This window comes from Lemur catta, chromosome 8 (genome assembly GCF_020740605.2).
Source record: "Lemur catta isolate mLemCat1 chromosome 8, mLemCat1.pri, whole genome shotgun sequence".
NCBI lineage: Eukaryota > Metazoa > Chordata > Mammalia > Primates > Lemuridae > Lemur > Lemur catta.
In genome coordinates, this window is record NC_059135.1 from 87,442,150 (window position 1) to 87,462,971 (window position 20,822).

Consider the following 20,822-nt stretch of genomic DNA (forward strand, 5'->3'; position numbering starts at 1 on the left):
TGGAGGAGTGGGGGAGAGAAGGAGGTAGGCGGCCCATGCATTGTAGGAAGTTTAGCACCCCCATAGTGACAGCCAAATGTCCAGACATTGCTAAATGCTCCCTTCGCTCAAAGTCAAGAGCCACTGCCTTAAAGGAAGAAAAAGGATCCCATTTATTTGTACATCCTAAGGGCCTAGTAGAGGCCGTGTGCTGAAACCATCCTTAAATTATCACAGTCACCACACTGACAGGATTGTTTTAAAGATGAAGGCACTGGGCTGGCCCGAGGATATGAGTTTCCCCAAGTCCATAAACCAGTGAGTCAAAGCAAGATCTCACTTTATATATGAAATTTTTTGAAAAGTCCAATGCATATAAACAAAGAGTAGAAAGATGGTTACCAGGGCAGGGAAGGGAGAAGAAATGGGGAGATTATAGGTCAAAGAGTACAAAGTTGTAGTTCTGTGAGATGAGTAAGTCTAGAGATCTAAGGTACAACAAACACGAGGACTGTAGTTAATATTGTAATGTATACGGAAAATTTGCTAAGAGAGTCAATTTTAGGTGTACGCCCCCACTACACACATGCACACACAGGTCACTATGGAAGATGACAGACATGTTAATTTGTTTGACCTTAGAAATCATTTCACTTTGTACATGCATATCAAAACATCATGTCGGACACCTTAAATATACACAATTTAAAAACTAGGAAGTGAGATATTTGGAAATTAATGCAGATCTGTCTGACCCAAGTCCACACTCCTAACCTCAAAGAGGAGGGAACTCTGTGGGTGCAGTAGGTGCTTGGAAAATTTGTCCTAGGAGATGCACGTAGACACGTGGGGATTGAATTTTTTGAACTGGGCTGATGACCTCAGGGATTATTTGATTTTGCAACTATCTCAGGGGAAAAAAAGCCATATGGCCACTGGATCTTTACAATTAGCTTCATATGTGCCTATAGTGTTTTTTCTGTTTGTTCTCTCTGTTAAATTACAAAGCTAGAACCCATATCTTTTCCTTCTCTGACGGCTCTCCATAGCAAAACCTAAATATTAATAATATGTTTTGCCAGAAGCCTCCCCGCACCCTTTGTGTGGTACTTGTCCTACTTGCTGGCAGAGAAACTCCTAACTTGTTTCCTTACTGGTGCACTGTGCTTAGCTAAAGGACCTAGGTGGCTTGACAGCTGTCACACAAAGCTCAGGGAAGGCACATTAAGGGGGTAGGCATGGACTCTTGGGACTTTCCTAATGACAGACTAGAGCTCTGAATGGACTCCTCTGCAGAAGCCCCCTGTTGTCTGCTTCCCAGAGTGACTGAGGAGAAGAAGAAGGTCTGAGTGTACCCACAGACTCCCCCAGCTCCAACACACACACCCACACCCCTGCACCTGCCCGCTTCTTTCTTCTCAATGCTGGAAACAAGGTTAGTGCTGCACAAGTCTCCTCAGCCCCGCCATAGTTTCTCCTTGGAAATTTTCCTCTTAGCCATTCTCTGAGCCCCTATGATGCATCAGGCACTTTCACATAGTTCTTTCAATCCTCACAATGCTGCAAAGTGACTCTTATTACCTCCATTTTACAGATAAGGAAGTTGAGGATCAGGGAGATTGTGTGACCTGCTAGAAAGTTCCAGAGGCAGGATTCAAACCCAGGTCTGTCTGGCACCAAAGCACTTTCCACACCCTGGTGCTCTGTCCCTGTGCAGGACAAGACTGTGCCGGGCCCTGAGCTTTACAGTGGCCTCCTGGAGAAAAGCATTTTTCAGTCACCAGCCCAGATGTTTCTCATCTCCCAATCACATTAAATAATTCCAATTTGTTCTGCTCAGACAAGATTTCCATTATTATCCAATTCCTTTCATCAAATTTTTCTTCCCTAAAGTGTGAACACAGATTACAAATGCATGGCCAAATGGTGAGAATCAAACTAATTAAAATTCACTCCTTACAGTAGAGATGGAAAAATACATTTTGAACAAAGGTCCAGGAGAATTAAATTTTCATTTCACCTTTGCTTTCTGTAAGACCAATTAAAAACTTTAATGTGCTCTCACTTGTTGATAACAGACTTATAGCACCTGCCCTGGGTCTGTGTAATCTAGATTTTTTTATTAGCATATTGTGTAGAGGAAAAAAAGAAAAAGAATGAAAAGTGAAAGGAAAGAATACATTAGGTACCCTTTGATCTCAAGGCTACTCAGGGGCCACTCTACTTTAGGGTCTATACAAATTTATAGTCACATTCTACACATTCTAGATGACTTTTTAGGTCAGGTAGCTTAGTGGTTTTCACACTTTTTTCACACTTAATTTCATTTTTAAAATATCTTACACTGGCACCCAAAGTAAACACATACACACACACACACACACACACACACACACACACACTTACCCATACTTATATACTATATTTTTGTAAATTTAAATTTATTTCATATACTCAAATTGGTCACATTTACTCATTTAAAGTGATTCAATAATTTATACTCTAAAAAGTGAACAACACCTTGTTTACAAAGGCTCATGGTGATTCAAGTTACAACGAAAACGTCAAACATTTTCCAAAATTATAAACACTGTAGATAACTTTATTTATAAGCCAACATAACTAAATATTAATAACAAAGCCAGAAAATGGAAACATAAAATTCTACCATCTCAAAAATGTTTTAAATCTCTGAAACAATTCTTGGTCAAAGAGAAAAACAAAACCCAAACTGCAGATTATCTAGAGAATAATGACCACCAGTATGCTACATGTCAGGACCTGTGGAAATAGCTAAAGTCGTCCCTCAAAGAAAAATTCATGGCACTAAATATTTCTAGTAAATAAGAAAGAATAAACATAAATGAAGTTATAAAAAGAATAACATTAAGGAAGACAGTAAGAAGGGATTAACAAAGATCAAGGTAATTATGACAGAACTAGATAGTAAAACTAATAAATAAACTCAAAACTTTTTTTAAAAGTAGGACTTCCACTTCTGGCTGTCAAGAATGATTAGTACCAGACTGGCAGCCTGCAACCGCACCCCCCCCCCCTCCAGCACAGACTGTGATCCCTCGGAGAAGATAAGCTAATGAGGTAAGGAGGGGACCCCACACAGAGCAGGGTCATCTTGCTGAGTTGGGGGGATGGAGGTTGGAATTCAGGAGGAGGCTGTTGGATTTTACAGAACAAACTACTGGAAAGGAGGGAGCTACACAGAGAAAGAGTTCCAGAAATTTGTGCAGAGGGCCTGTTTAGTCTGGCTGAATCCTAAGTGGACACATGGAGGTGAGACTCCAAAAGCTAGGCAGTATATCACTGCTGGGCTGGGCACAGTGGCTCATGCCTGTAATCCTAGCACTTTGGGAGGCTGAGGTGGGAAGACTGCTTAAAGCCAGGAGTTAAAGACCAACCTGGGCAACATAAAGTGACCCCTATCTCTATAAAAAAAAATTTTTTTAAGTATCACTACTGAAGAAAGAACAGCTATTGGGGAGTTGTGAGCCAAACAATTCTCAAAGTCACACAGAGCTGAGAAATGTTGAAATTTTAACCAACCATAATGAAGAGACCTCATTAAACCAACCCTGGAAGGACTAGATCTCAGTAGTAATACTAAACTAGCCCCAGAGATACAGCTACTCGCCTTAACAAAGATACTGACCTGAGCTATCTAATATGGAGTGACTAGCCATATGTGGCTAGTAAACACTGGAAATATGGCTAGTCCACAATGAGATGTCAAGTAAGCACAAAATACATACCAGATTTCCAAGAATTTGTATTAAAAAAGAATGTAAATTATCTCCTTGGTAGTTTTTATATATTGCTTTTATGTTGAATGATAATATTTTGCTATAATGTGTTAAATAAAATATATTATTAAAAATAATTTTACCTCTTTTTTTAATTTTTTTAATGTGGCTACTATAATATTTTGAATCATTTATGGCTTGCATTTATGTCTCCTAGGAGCTATAAAGGAAAAGGGTGATAAATTTATTTAATAATAATTAAAAAGTTCTGCAAGGCAAGAAACACTGTGGACAAAGGTAAATAACAAATGACAACTTAGAAAGAATATATGCAATTGATATTACACAGTAATGAGTAACTTCCATAAGGAGCTCAAAGTGGATAAAAATATACATTTTTCTTAAAATTTATCTATAGATTCAATGTAATCCCCCAAATAGAAATTTCAACAGATTTTTCTGTAAATATTTGACAAGCTGATTCTAAAATTTACAAATAAATGTCAAGAGCCAAGAATGAGCAAAATACCCTTAGAGATGAGAGGACTTGCTCTACCAGATATCAAGACTTACTATAAAGCTATAGTTTGTAAGGCTGTGTGGTTTCGACATGGGGATGGTCAAAGAGAAGACTGAAACGGAACAGATAGCATAGAAATAAATCCACATGTGTATGACCAGGATTCATGACAGACACGGTGTTGTGAGGCAGGGTAGAAAAGATGGGCTTTTCCATTGGTGTAGTGATTAACTGACACTGGAGGCGTGGGGGAGGAAAACCCTGATTTGTAGCACTTGCCAGTTTCCATGGTGTGAATGTTCCCACCATGGCTGATTTAAAAATGGGCAAAGACCTGGAGAGACATTTTTCTAAAGAAGACATAAAAATGACTAACAGGTTTAGGTAAAGGTGCTCAACATCTCTAATCTCAGGGAAATGCAAACCAAAACCTCACACCTGTTTGAATGGCTATTATGAAAAAGACAAAGTTAACAACTGTTGGTGAGGATGTGGAGAAAAGGGAAGCCTCCTACACTCTTGTTGGGAATGTAAATTAGTGCAGCCATTATGAAAAACACTATGAAGTTTCCTCAAAAGAGGAAAAATGGAACTACCATAGGACCCAGCAATCCCTACGCAGGGTATGTGCCACAGGAAATGAAATCAGCACCTCACAGAGATGTCTGATCTCCCATGTTCACTGTCGCCAAGATAGGAAAACAACCTAAGTGTCCACTGGCGAATGATTGGATAAAGAAATTGTAGGATGTGCGTGTGCATGTGTGTGTGTGTGTGTGTAGATAGACACACATACATACACAATGGAATATTATTCAACATTAAAAAAGGAGATGCTGACATTGGGAACCACATGGACGAACCTGGAGGGTGGCATGCTAAGTGAAATAAACCAGACACAGAAAGGAAAATAGTGCATGATCTCACTCATATGTGAAATCTAAAAAAGAGTCAAAAACATAAAACAGGGTAGAACAGTGGTTACCATCGGGGGAGGAATGGGCAGAAGTAGATCAAAGGATATAAAGTTCTAGTTATGTAGGATGAATACATATAAAGATCTACTGTACAGGATGAGGACTATAGCTGATAATATTGTATTGTGCACTGAAAATTTGCTAAAAGAGTAGATTTTAGGTGCTCTTACCACAATGAAAAGAGGCAACTATAGAGGGTAATAGATAATTTGCTTGACTGTAATAATCATTTCACTTGATATCTGTCTATCAAAATGTCATATTTCACACCTTAAATATGTACAATAGAGAAAGAAAGAAAGAAAGAAAGGAAAAGAAAGAAAGAAAGAAAGAAAGAAAGAAAGAAAGAAAGAAAGAAAGAAAGAAAGGAAGGAGGAAGGAAAGAAAGATAGAAAGGGAAATTGCCAAAGTAATGTCTTTGTATGTTAATTGTAGAAAGTGCTACAGATACAGCAGAAACAAAATTCCTAGTCTCTGAAAATGAGGATCCATGTATGACACACATGGGATCTTTATAACAACCTGATATTTCATGCAGCAGAACTCCCTATTTTCAAACAGCACACAAAGGGAATTTACTGAACAGCAGGAGTCTACATTCTCCAACTTATCTTCACTAAATATGAGCTTTGAGTTGTTTGAAGATCTGTGGCAATCAAGTGGCAACAGTTCTGCTCAAATACATAGTTTGTGGCCTTACAAGACTTTTTCTAAGTACAGAATGAAATGGCCACTCTAAGGGGGACTGCAAGCGTGATCTTGGTCACATTAGTGTTGGTATGTGCTGGTGGGGTTAATCAGCGTACTGGGCAGCCTCCAGAACAAGCAACACTGTCCCTGCCACTCCCTCCCCTGTCTCAGTGGAGGTTTCATTGTGAAAACCCTTTGGTGCATTGAAAAACCAACGAAACAAAACAAATGAAAAACACACCAATTTCCTGAACTGAAATCGGGTACTTGAAGCCACAGTTCATTATTTTTTCAAGTGAAACAGACCCTGTCCTACAAATGACTGTATTCAGTACCGGCCATGCAGTGCTCCCTGCTGCCGGACTCTCATTGCCTTTGCCATTAGAGCTTGCAGCTTGTAAGGATTCTGCTGGCTGGGTTCCAAAGCACAGAAACAAGAAAAGCTGTGGAAGTCAGGACCAGCTTAGGTAGCTGTCTCAAGTACTTAAACTGAGCCAACCTGTCTGCTGGTGGATGTCTGCCTGCCTCCCTCAGTTTACATTATGGATGAACATGCATTTGTGAGCTCAGCTAGCCACTATTATTCCATGGGATAATGTGTGCCAGGCTTTTGAACACTGCCCCTTTCAAGTGGGGAACAAAAGGAAAGATTTTATATTATTCATAATGTCTCCCCCTTGTTCTTATGGCCATCTTCTTCCCACTGGGGAATGTCTGTAATTTGACAAATATGACAAGAGCAATCCGAATTGTGGTTCCTCCCAGTGGCTGCTTTATGGACATAAACAAATTTCCCAATGCTGCAAAGAGAGAAGAATGGAGGACAGAGACGGAGGACACTAATCCAAAACTCAAGTGGCAGCTCCTCCTTGTCTTTGTTTCAGAAAAGAAATCAAAGCCAATACATATGTCTTCACCTTTACACCTTCCAACAGGCTGCACAGCGACCCTGCAGAGAAAGACCAAGGTTGTGAATGGAAGCGGCTAGCAGCTTGGGGTCCATGACTGTGAAAATTGCATTTGGTCTGGATCCAGCAATCCTTGGCAGATGGAATCAGCATTAGGTGTCACATGTTCTATATGAATCAACATTGTAGGTCTGCCCTCTTCTTTGAGCTGTCGGGCAATAAGCCCAGAGTCAATCTAGATGTGCTCTGACAATTTAGATACTCAGTGTTATCAACAGTATATGCCATCATGGGCCACCTGATTATCACCTGCTCAAGTGTGCTAGAGCATGCAGGTATCTGACAGCTGGGGACAAGCAAGAAACATGTCCAGTGTGCTCAGATTTGCCATCATAACTTGCTTAGGCCAGCAGGCACTTGGATTTAGTGTACTGAGGTGCCATCAAATGCAAAGCCCTGACATCTGAGGAAGACTTTTTAAAAACATCCCTAAGATATGCTGCTGCCACCTGTTAGTCTCACAAGCTTACTGAGGGGAGGGTACAGGGGGTGATGAACCTACACACGTGAAACCCTGGGGGATAATCAGCAACCAGCATGTGAATTGCTCCTAGAGGAGGAAGGGAGCAAACTCTTTACTAAGACAGTCAAGACCCCTTCCAATCTGGCCTCAGCCAATTTTCCAACCTTCCATCTGCCATGTGTGGCAGATTGTATTTTCCAGCCGTGGCCACCCCAATATATATGTATTCCATCCCACATGCTCCTATTACAATGTTACTGACATTCTTCCCACCGAGAAGTAGGTTTAAAGTTTCCTCTCCTTGAGTCTGAGTCGGGGCTTGTGATGACTTTGACCAAAGAATATGGCATAGTGATGCCACGTGACTGCCACAGCTAGATCAGCTAAAGCATATGTCTTCCTCCTGGCTGCCTCTCTTTAGGAGATACATCTTGTGAGCCCTGAGCTGGCATGCAGAAATGCAGTTGTCCCGAGGCTGCTGTCTGGAGAGACTGTGCAGAGAGATCTCATAGAATCAGATATTCAAAGAGCCCCAGCTATTGAAATCCCCGGCACTTTGAGTCATCCCGGACAGACAAGTGAGCGAGCCTTCAGTTACAGCCCTCACTTCAAGCCTCCCCAGTTGATACCACGTGAAGCAGAATAAATAGACCATTCTGAGCCTTTGAATTCCAGATTCACGAGCAAAATAAACATGTTGATGCTTTAAGATATTAAGTTTGGAGGTGGTTTGTTACACAGTAACTGGAATATCCCATACCCCAACACTGTACTCCCACAAGCATGTACCACTCACTGAACACAAAACCTCCAGTGCATTCATTCCCCTCTCCTGTGTCCTGCCCACACCTGAATGTCCACTCTGCCTAAAATTTCTTGGCCCTCTCCATTTATTTATTTTTCATTCATTCATTCAACAAACACTTGTGAAATACGTACTGTAGGGATATTATGATGAATATGACATGATACACTCTATCTTCAGGAATCTCATAGTGTAGCCCCAGAGAGACAGATGGAAACTGCTAAACTGATGTGGATGTGAGTGACAGAGATATCACCAAATCATACCTACCCTTCAAGGCCCATTTCAAATCCTTCCTCCTCCAGAACATCTTCCTTGTACACCTCGAATTATACTCCTTTCTCTCTATAGTGAGATTGTGGTGTGCTGAAGTTGCTTCATATCAGCTCATGAGAGCTGATTGTATACATCTCTTCCCAACTCTGCATTCAGTGGCTTCACATTAGTAGCGTGAAATTGATCATAGTGGATTTCCACCATGGAAATTGGCAAAGGCTACAGCAAATTGACCATCGCATCTCTGGAAATACCACTCAGTTGGTATCCATCAGGGGTTAACTTTTGGGGTGGATGGTGTCACATAATAAAAAGGATCCTCTGGGAATAAAGCTTCTTTAGAAAATAATTGGATGTGTTGGTGGAAGGACGATAAGGACTTCCTCAGACCTGTAGAGCCCGGCTGGCAGTGAGTCATTTGGCTCTGTATGGACAGCTTGCTGGCTGTTGGATTTTCTTTCTATCCTTTTTTTTTATTATTTTTAAGAAATATGTTGCAAAGTTTTCATAAGCCTGCCAATGTGGTTAGCAGATAAGCTTAAGCAACTCCAGGGACTTCGGTAGTCAGGGCCTTCGGAGAAATCTGCTTGCTGCATCCTGGCCTTTGGCCACTAGAGCAACAGATGAGGGAATCACCTGTGCAACTCCTACCTGCTCAGCTCTCACACCTGCTTCACTATCACATCTATAATATGGACATGGGGTTTTATCTTGCACAAGTTTCCTTAAATGGCAAATGATAATATTTTCTGGGTGTCATGGATTGAATTGTGCACCCCCCAGCCCCACTGCCACCAAAAGCGATGTTGGAGTCCTAACCCCTGGTACCTGTGAATATGACTTTATTTGGAAACAGTGTCTTTGCAGATATAATTAAGATTGATTACATGCAATATGACTGGTGTCTTTCTAAGAAGAGAAGAGACATAGAGACAAACACAGAGGAAAGACTATGTGAAGATAAACACATACACAGAGGATGCCAAGTAAACTTTATTTACAAAAATAGGCAGTGCGCTGGATTTGGCACATGGGCTGTAGTTTGCCAACCCCTAGCCCAAATTCTTCTCCCTAAGTAATCAAACGCTCATTTCCTCAGTACTTTCTCAAAGGGAAGGCTGGCGACTGCCAGCTCTCAGTTGAGTCCCTCTCTGGTTCAGATGAAGAGCAGTGCTTCGTCCAAGGTCAAAGCCCCTTCTGAGGGCAGCCTAGATCCAACGACTGGTAGAGCCTCAATGGAAGATGATTCTGAAGGACCTTTCCCACTCCCAGTGATCAGCTGAGTTCTCTGTTGTGACCTCATCACAGCTCAACTTCTCCCTCTTCCTCATTCTTCTTTCTCCATTCCCCACCAGGTGTTGACCCAAAGACACTCCCCCAGTAAACCTCATGCATGGCACCTGGTGGCTAAAATGGGAGTCTCAGAAGGAGAGAGAAAATAGAAGACAGGAAATATCTGAAGGAATAATTAATAAGAATATCCTGGAATAAAAGGTGGAAAAACACTGGAATGAACGAATCAAAAAAATGTCACACAGGATAATGAAGAAAACCCCATTGTTCTGACACCAACTGAGTACACTACAATTCAATTGTGACATTAGTCACCCAGAATTAGCACAGACCCCACGAGATAAGGATTCAATTCTCTACAAGACTGCCCTCACTTCAGACATAAACTGCAAGGTCAGGGGTCTCTAGGCCACCCACAGTTCTGACTGACTGGCTACACAGTTTGAAATTACACCATGCCCTCAGGTTCAATCATTTGCTAAAATGACTCACAGAACTAGGAATGTGCCATATTTATGATTATAATTTTATTGTAAAGAATATAGGCTGAGTGAGGCAGCTCATGCCTGTAATCCTAACATGTTGGGAGGCCTAGGTGGGAGGATTGCTTGAGGCCAGGAGTTTGATACTAGCCTGGGCAACATAGCAAGACCCCATCTCTACAAAAAATTGTTTAAAAAATTAGCCAGGCACAGCAGCACATGACTGTAGTCCCAGCTACTCGGGAGGCTGAGGCAGAAAGATTGCTTGAGCCTAGGAGTTTGAAGTTGCAGTGACCTATGATCTTTCTAGCCTGGGCAACAGAGCAAGACCCTGTCTAAAAAAAAAAAAAGAAAGAAAAGAAAAAGAAAAGGAAAAAAACAAAGAATACAGATCAGGAACAGCCAAATGAGAAGATGCATAGGATGAGGTCTGGGAGGGTCCTAAATACAGAACTTCTGTGACCTCTCTCTGTAGAATCAGGGCATATCACCCTTCCAGCACATTAATGTGTTCACCCACGGGTGAAGCTCCACTGAGCTTGGCGTCCAAAGTGTTCACTGGGGTTTCATTACGTAGGCATAATTGATTAAATTATTGGGCACATGATCGAACTCAATCTCTAGCCACCCCACACCTTCCTGGAGGTCAGGCTCGCTCAAAATCCCAACCCTCTAATGACATGGCTGGTCTTTCTGGTGACCAGCCCCCATCTTGAAGCTATCTGTGGGCCCACCCTGAGTCACCTCATTACTAACCCACTGCTATCACTCAGGAAATTCCAAGGGTCTTAGAAGCTCCACACTAAGAACCCAGGACAAAGACCAGGCAAATTCTTTATTATTCACCACCCACTTGGACACATTAGAGAGAAATCTAAGGTAGAAAAGAACAGATTACCTACAAAGATACAACAATCATCTTGATACCATACTTCTCCTCAACATTGCTAGAAGAAAGAAGACTTTTGAGTGATATTGCAGTCATGGGAAGAAAATAACTTAGGCCTTAGGATTTTCTATATGTGTATGTGCAAGTGTTCAAATAATAGAAAATTTAAAAAAAATAGTTCTGCACCGTTTTACCATGTGTGTAGATTCATGTAACACCACTAGCAAGGTACAGAAGTAGTCCATCACCCTTATGCCACCCCTTTACAATTACACCCACTCTCATCCCCCCTGACTGTCCCTAATCCCTGGAAACCACTAACCTGTTCCCCATCTCTTTAATTTTGTCTTTTGAGAATGTTATACAGTTGACCCTTGAACAACATGGGAGTTAGTGGTGCCAACCCCCTCATGCAGTCAAAAACCCTTGTATAACTTTTGACTACCCCAAAATTTAACTACTAATAACCTACTGTTGACCAGAAAAGCCTTATCTATAACATAAACAGTTGATTAACACTTATTTTGTATGTTATATGTATTATATACTATATTATTACAATAAAGTAAGCTAGAGAAAAAATGTTGTTAAGAAAATCATAATGCAGAGGAAATGTATTTACTATTCATTAAGTGGAAGTAGATCATCACAAAGGTCATTACCTTCATTATCTTCATGTTCAGTAGGTTGAGGAGGAAGAGGAAGAAGAGGGGTTGGTCTTGCCATTCCAGGGGTGGCAGAGGTGGAGGAGGTTCATGTATAAGTAGAACTTCAGAGTTCAAACATGTATTGTTCAAGGGTCTACCATATATGGAATTATATAGCACAATGCACTTGAGGGTCATTGAAGTTGTTGTATGTATCAATAGTTCATCCCTTTTCATTGCTGAGTAGTATTCCATGGTATGGATGTACCACAGTTTGTTTAGTCTATTATTAATCTGTTTTAATAGGTATAAACCTATTGAAACACATTTGGATTGATCCCAGTTTGGGGGTATTACAGATAAAACTGCTGTGAACATTTGTGTAAAGAATTTTATGTGGACATATATTTTCATTTACTTGGGGAGTATAACTGCTGGACTATGTGGTAAATGTATATTTAGTTTTATTAAAAACTGCTGAACTATATTCCAAATTGACCATACCATTTGACATATCTACCTGCAAATGTATGAAGGATCCAGTTTTTCCATACCTTCACCATCATTTGGTATTATCACTGTTTTTCATTTTAACTACTCTGATAGGTGAGTGGTGATATCTCATCATGGTCTTGATTTGCATTTCCCTAATGGCTAGTGATGCTGAACATCTTTTCCTCTGCTCATTTGCCGTCCATATATCCTCCTTGGTGTAATGTAACCTCATGTCTTTTGCTCATTTTCTAATTCAATTTAGAAATTTATATCTAGTTAAAACATCATGTTTATTGAGGACACAGTGAAGATATTTTTATTCATTTAAGGCCTCAATAGATTTACTATTAAAAGATTCTCTTTATAAAGACTCCTGGAGACTCTTATTCCAGCAAGAAGAAAAATAAATTAAAAAATATGGTACAAGATACATGACATTGGGAGATGAATATAATTTAACAAGGTTTATTATTGAGTAAAACAGTAAAAAGCAGAAGGATAAATACATCCTCAGGAATGTGGAACTTAAGTTCTAGAGGGGAGGGAGGCTTGCAGTTGGGGAAGATGAAATAGAAGGATCATGGACTTGGATGTTGAATCCCCAGGAAATGGAGTTGAGATCCTTCATTCTCCCGTTTACCAGCCGTGCCATGTTTCATGTATGTGCAAGCACCTTACACAGTGCCTGGAGCACGGTGGTCAACAAACATGAATTTTATTTAAGAAAACACATACAATAGTCTCAACATTGTGGATGTCAGAGTAAGTGGAGTTTCAACATGTATATGAAAGTAATACATTTGCCTTTATTTAAATCTCCTAACCCAGCCCATCCTTTCCTTCCTTCCACCCCAGTAAGTACATAATAGTGAAGTCTGCCCACAAGGCACAGCATTTGTAAAAGATGGAGCTGGGGAAGGAAGGAGATAGAATCATCTATTTCAGGCTTGCTTATTCAAGGAAGACTTCCTGGAGACACTAAAAGTTATGATTGCCATTGAGGGCTGAATGAGAAAGAGCCGGAAAGGAACTAACATTATAGATGATACTAGGTGCTCACGTACAAGTACATATTCTTATTTCCTTTTCCAACAATCTTCTAGGTTCTACAATATTATCTTCTCTGTAGAACCTATGGATGGATAAAGAAGAGCTAGGCAGTAATTAACTGAATTTGTCTGATAGGCTTAATTTTCCTGTGAGGAGGAACTTACAACAAAGTGCCTAAAGCCATCTACCTCTAAAAGAATTTAACTTGCAGATGCTGGGAGGTGGGAAGTTCTTTTCTTTCTTTCTTCTTCTTCTTCTCCCTCTTCCTCTTCGTCTTCTTCTTCCTCTTTTTCCTCCTCCTCCACCTCCTCCTCCTTCGTCTCCTGACAGGTATTACACAATTGTCAGTGAAATGGTTTAGACAAACAAGGCAAGGAACTCATGGGGAGTGGCCACCTTGGGCTGTGTAAAGTTAGCCTCCCTTTGTTACTCAGGAGGGACACCCCACTGCTGGATGATAAGGCTATTTTCACCTTTATCTCTAGTCCTCTATCTTCCTCCTTCCCTTATTCTACTTTACTCTTGAATTGTTTCCTATTAGAAAAGTCCCCTAATTGGAGGTTATCCTCAAAGAGCCATTGATAACTAGGACAGGGATGTCTTGGCCTTGTCATGAATGTGTTGACAAAGGTACCTTGGGATAGGGAGGAAAGCACAGGTTTGGAGCAAGACCACTGTGGATTTGAAATCCAGCTCCACCACCTTATCTCAGCTTCATAACCACTGTGATGCTCAATTTCCTCACGTGTAAAATAAGAGTAATACCTACCTCAGAGAGATGGACAGAAGATCGTCGAGATAAGGTATATAACACATAACAGCAGGCACAAAGCACAATGCTTACTAAATATGGTTCCTTTATTTCCTAAAAAGTGACAATGACTTCCTAAGGTTGGGGAGGGGAGTTGTGTCACACTTGGAGGACCCTGAAACGGACACATGTCAGACATGGTGTCTGTCACACCCCACATCCCATTGTAATTGGATGAGGTATTCAGGAGGCAGCTCTAGGTGATTCTTTGTGCATGGGTGGGTGGTCCTTGAATAAACTGGGTGTTCACCAGCCTGATTCCTTAGCCTGGCCAGAGATCCATGAGGCTTTCTGCCCAATGGAGGATTCATAATGAGCCAAATCAACAAGATTAGTTTCTTCAAAATCTGAACCAGGTTTCTGGAGAAGGAAATGAGCCGGAGCAGGAGAGAAGTAGAGATGGCAAGGAACAGACCATGTGAGCCACAGGAGAAAGACTGAATCCATCCTGAAAGGCAGAAGCCACTGCTGGGGCCGCCCTCCTCCTTAACTGGCTTCTCAGATCTGGGAGCGCCCAAGTGTTTCCTAGCAAAAAGCCCTTTCTGTCTCGGTTGGCTGGAATCAGTCTGTTTACTGGAACCAAGGAAACTTGTATGAATATTCTGCAATATACCTTAATGGAATGAAATACAATCTGCTCTCCATGAGCATGAGTACTGCATCTGCAGATTCAACCAAGTGGATGAAAATTATTTGGAAAAAAAAAAACAATACAACAGAAAACATTAATAATACAAATTTTTTAAATATAGTATAACAATAATTTGCATAGCATTTACTTTGTGTCAATGAAAAAGAAGCCAAACTCTGTAAAATAATTTTAAGGAGATTTATTCTGAGCCAAATTTGAGAACCATGACCCAGGGCCACGCCCAAGAGCCTTGAGCAAGTGGACTCGCTGTGCCTGGGTTACAGTTTGGTTTTATACATTTCAAGGAGATAGAGGTTACAGGTAAAGTCATAAATCAATACGTGGGAGGCATACATTGGTTTGGCCTGAAAAGGTGGGCCATCTCGAAGGGGCGGGTAGCTTACAGGTTATAGGTGGGTTTAAAGATTCTTTGACTTGTAATTGGTTAAAGATATGAATCTTTGTCTAAAGGCTTGAAATGTCTTAATATAAGGAAGTCTGTTAATCAGAGACAAGCCACTGGACATATAGTTGTTGTGTAAATTGAGGACCTGCAGGTTTGTCTTGCATACCTTTAGGCCTGTTCATGGGTTACAAAGGATATCTCTAAGAAGGGAGAGAGGCATGATGAGGCATGTCTGACCTCCCCCTCCTGGCAGACAATTTAGTTTTAGGATACCTCCTTGGCCAAGAGGGGGTCCATTCAGTCAGCCAGTGAGGGGAGCCTTAAGATTTTATTTTAGTTCACAATTGTATTAGGTATTATAACTAATCTAGAAATGATTTCAAGTATAAGGGAGGATGGGAGGATGTGCACAGGTTATGTGCAAATATTACACATTTTATGCTGGGAACTTAGCATCCTCCAATCTTGGTATCTGCAGGGGTTCAAGGAATCAATCTCTCGTGGATAATAAGGAGCAACTGTATGGAGTTTGCTCTCATCTTTGCAAGAAACAGGTATGCTTTTGAGAGTGAGCAGTCACTAACTATCCATAGAGGTACATGATTAAAATGACCTCGGACCACCTCAAACACCACCCATAGGAAAATACATATCAGTGGAGCAATAATACGATTCACTTTACACAGAGGCACTGAGCAGTGGATATTTATCAAGTTGGGTTCTGACCCAGCACCTGAACTCCTTCCTTGCACTTGGACTCCACCATGGTGAGTACTGGCGGTGGGAAGGGCACAGCCAGTCATAACAGAGACTGTCTCTCTTACTCCCCTCTAGCATTGAGGGTGTGAGCACATGACCTCAGCACAGCCAATTGAACTCCCACAAGGACTCTGAAAGTTAAATGAGTGACAGATACATGAAAAGATACCATTGCATTAGATGGCAGTGGCAGCCATGTAGAGCACTGGTAACCGTAATGACCACCAGAAGGGAGGTTATAGTAGGGGCAGGGGCTTGCAGTGAAGTGTATAGTCGGGGGACATTAAGCAACCATGAGGGTGCAGTGGGGGTGTTCAGGAACAGTAGGGGTACAGCAGGGGTAGTTTAAAAGCACTAGGGGTACAGTGAGGGTATCTAGGAGGAGTGGGGTACAGGGGAGTGTTTAGGAGCACTGGGGGTACAGTGGGGTGTTTATGAGCAGTGGGAGTACAGAGAAAGGTGTTTTGGAGTAGTCGGGGTACAGTGGAGGGGTTGAGGAGTCGTCAGGTGTACAGTGGAGGGTTTTAGCAGCAGTTAAAGGTACTGTAAATTCTATTAATATTATCTGAGTAAGCCCATTCATAGATCCCTTAGAAATATTATCTCTAATACTTTTATTTTTATTTATTTTTCTTGTTGTTTCTTCCAAAATAAATGTTGCAGTATTTTCTTTTTAATTATTCTGCACAATTTCATTTTTCCAACAGTGTACCTGTATACCTACTCTCAAAGACAGACCTGATGCATGTGCCAACTCCTGCAGAAAGACTCCCACCATGCCTAATCTCAAACCGCTGACATGACTTCGCTGGAGCCGCCAATGTGATGCTGCCGAATGTAGAGTTGGGATGAGATTCTAACAATTGGCTGGTGTGAGCCGCCTCTAACCCTCCTCTCTTTATTTCCCTTTAACAGATGATGTGTCAGAGGCTCAAAGAATCTCCTTGGGGTGCCTTCATTGGCAGAATACAAAAGCCTGACTGCATTGCCTTAAAAATAAGGAACAGTTAATATTGCACAGAGAAAGAAGTCTGGAAGCACCGCACATCCAAGATTGGTTAGTGTTGCTCCTTGCATTCATCTTCGAAACTGTAGTTCCTTCCATCTTTCTCTGCTGCCCTTTCAGTGTGCCAGCTTAGCACCCCAATGGCCAGACAGGGCTGTCTCAGTTCCAGGTAGCTAGCACAGACACACAATATCCAATAATAAGAAGAAAATGAATAGCTTCCTCTTAGGCATCTTTTTATCAAAAAGAAAATGAGATTTTGGTTCTGGTTTTAATACCTCTGCATATTTCACTGGGCTCGGGAAACAGGCATAATGCCCACACACAGAGAGGATGGGCTTTTCTTCCTTTGCACAGGACCAAAATCCTCTTTGCTTGCGTAGTCATTTTCACCAATGTCTCCTGGCCTTTTGGCAGTATCATAAATGTCCCCATGTCTCAGGGACACATGAAGACTTGTGGTGTGAGGGGGTAAGAGACAGCACTTGTCCTGTTTTTGTCACTGGCTGGGCATGTGACTCTCTCAGTCGTAGAATGAAGAGATTAGATCAGCTGAGGTACTGTGTTTTATGACTTTATATTTCTGTGATTAAACCTGTCCTAAGATCTTAAAAAGCTAAGTCCAGATAATGGAAAATGAAACAGTGAATGCAGGGCCCCAAGCCTACGGTGAGAGGTGTGTCAAAGCTTAACCTTCCTTTCTCTCCTTTCCCCTCGCTCACCCTGTCCCAGTTCTGTGAAATGTCTGCAATTAAAAAAATAAAAAAGCATGAGAGTGTATCAAAATGCAAAATAAAATTTACCCAAAAGTGTTTGTAAGCCATGATTGGGGGAAACGGTGCTTTGGAAGCAGTGTGGAAGCTGGCAGAGGAAGCCTCCAGTCACCATTGACACTCTTCGCCCCCCTGCCTCTGTCTGCCCTTCATGATGGTTAATAAGGAAGCTCTGGAGCATTCATTTACTTACTTTGCTGCTAATGACAGAAATAAATGGCTCCAATGTGATGTGGCAGGATAGCAGAGGGCCACCGGGCACGTTCACCATCGCTGGCACTTCCAGATTCCTGTGGTGCTCTGTGGAAATCCACCGTGTCAGTAAATTCTGCTTGTCCTGTTTTTCAGGGATGCCTGCTTGCACAGCCAGCCTCAAGTCCCTGGCGGGACTCAGCCCTGGCAGCCATAAGGGAGACAACACTGACAACTTAATGTAAAAAGTCACGTTTGCAGACAGGTCTTCTAGGATGGAGGCAGTGTGAGAGTGTGCAAATGACAGGGCTTTGACACCCATGGCCGTGGGCTTAGGAAACACCTGCCGTTGTCAAGCACCTACTCCACGTTACCTTTAATACTCTCAATCACCACAAGTAATGTTAAACCCGTTACCCAGGTGTGCAGACACAAGGATGTTTCATGTTTTCCCAAGGTCATCCTGCTAACCCAAGATCAGACTCAAAGCTGCCCCACAGTGAAGTCTCCATTGCTCTCCAAGTTTAATCCTAGGATGGGACCTTGAGGGAACAGATGGGGTTACAGAGAGCTATGGGTGTCGTCACCCAAAAGTCAGTTGGTGTACCACAGACAGCATGAGCTATCTCAAGGAGAAGAACCAGAGAGAAATGCAGGAGTCCAGAGCCTAAAGATGGGGATTTATGCCAGGGGAAGGGAATCTGGAGAACACAGATGTGTTCAGGAGAAGAGAGTTTTGGTCACCTTTGTTTTGATTTCTCAAATGGGGGAAAAATGATGGAACCGTTTTCCACCATTTGTCAAGCAGTTTCGGCCAAGTGCTAATCTCATGAACTTACAGACTGAGATGGGTCTGGGGCCCAGGCAGGCGAGCATAACCAAATGATATGGCTGGCAAGAGGCAACAGGGAGAGGTGGGGACTGCCGAGAACCCACATCTGTCAAAAAGGGACAGCCAGCCTTCAGGTCCTGCTGACTGTGGCCAAATCTTACAATTTTTTCAGAAGGAGCTGGAACTCTTGGTTTTTCATGTTTTGCCACAGCAAAACAGTTCAATAGCTTGGAAGCAGCCTACAGGCCACGAGTTCGCCGATTCTGACTTACCTGAAGCCTTCCTACCTCCAGGAAATAACAAACACCAGCCCCAAGATTTCCCAAGCTCTGGGGAGACCCAGAGCATAAAGCTAAACACTACTTTTTCATGTATACCTTTTAAATTTGAGAAAAAGATATCACATGTCATTTCTGTGACACAATCTGATTTGGCAAAGCAGAACTTTGCAGCGGAAGTAATTAGTGTTAAATCGTGACTCTACCAGAAAAATGGCACTAATGAGGAGTGGATGTTAGGATGAAGGTCAAGTCGGTGCCAGAGGCTGGGAACAGGGAATTGTGAATGATTTTGTGAACAAGGAGTTTGATAGAGAGAATAAAGCGCAAGTAATAGTAACATGTACAGGCAATAAGGCATTTTAATTTTCCTTTCAACATTCTCCCTTAATAGGTGCATATTCAGGTGGAAAAAAAAACTCATTGCTTTTTGAACTATCCAAAACATTTTTTAAAATTTCAAAATATTAAGAGGGTACAAATGTTTTTGTTACATAGATACCTTGTATAATGCTTAAGTCAGGGCTTTTGGTGTGTCTGTCATCAGACAGTGTTCATTGTCCCTAATAGATAAGTTTTTATCCTACACCTCTCCTCCTGCCCTCCCCTCTTCTTGGTTTCCAATGTCCTTTATATCTCTTTGTGCCTGTGTGTACACCTAGTTTAGCTTTCACGTATTACTGAGAACATATGGTGTTTGGTTTTCCATTCCCGAGATACTTCACTTAAGATAATGGTCTCCACTTCCATCCAAGTTTCTGAAAATGATATTATTTCATTACTTTTTATGGCTGAGTAGTACACCATAGTATACGTGTGTGTATATATACACACACACACCACATTATCTTTATTGACTCATGAATTGATGGGCACCTAGGTTGATTCCATACTTTGCAAATAGGAATCATGCTGCAATAAACATTCAAGTGCAAGTGTCTTTGAGGAATTTCCACAGTTTTCCAATATAGGTTGTACTAATTTGCAGTCCCACCATCAGTGTATAAGTGTTCCTGTCTCTCTGCATCCACACCAGACCCTATTGTTTTTTGCCTTTTTAATAATGGCCATTCTGATAGGGGTAAGATGGTATATCATTGTAGTTTTAACTTGCATTTCCCTGGTGATTAGTGATGTTGAGCATTTTTCCATATGTTTCTAGGCCATTTCTCTATATTATTTTGAAAAACTTCTGTTCGTATCTTTTGCTCAATATTTGGTGGGGTTGCTGGTTTTTCTCTTGTAGATTTGTTTGAGTTCTTTGTAGATTCTGGATATCAGTCCTTTGTTGGATGTAGTTTGTGAATATTTTCTCCCATTCTGTAGGTTGTCTATTCACTCTGTTTATTATTTGCTTTGCTGTGCCAAGCTTTTTAATTTAATTACGTTTCATCTATTTATTTTTATTTCTGCTCTCTTTGCCTTTTGGGGTCTTAGTCATAAATTCTTTGCTTAGTCTAGAAGAGTTTTTTCTATATTTTTTTCTAAAATTTGTATGGTTTCATGCCTTATATTTAAATATTTTATCCATCTTGAGTTAATTTTTCTTTGTGGCAAGAGATAGGGGTCGTGTTTCGTTCTTCTGCATGTGGCTATCCAATTTTCCCAGCACCAGTTATTGAATAGGGCTTCCTTTCCCCAGTGTATGTTGTTGTCTGCTTTGTTGAAGATCAGTTGGTCATAGCTACATGGTTTTATTTCTGGGTTCTCTAATTTTGTTCCATTGGTCTATGTCTCTACTTTTATATCAGTACCATGCTGTTTTGTTTACTATAACCTTGTAGTATAATTTGTCATTAGATAATCTGATTCCTCCAGATTTGCCCTTTTTGCTTAGGATTG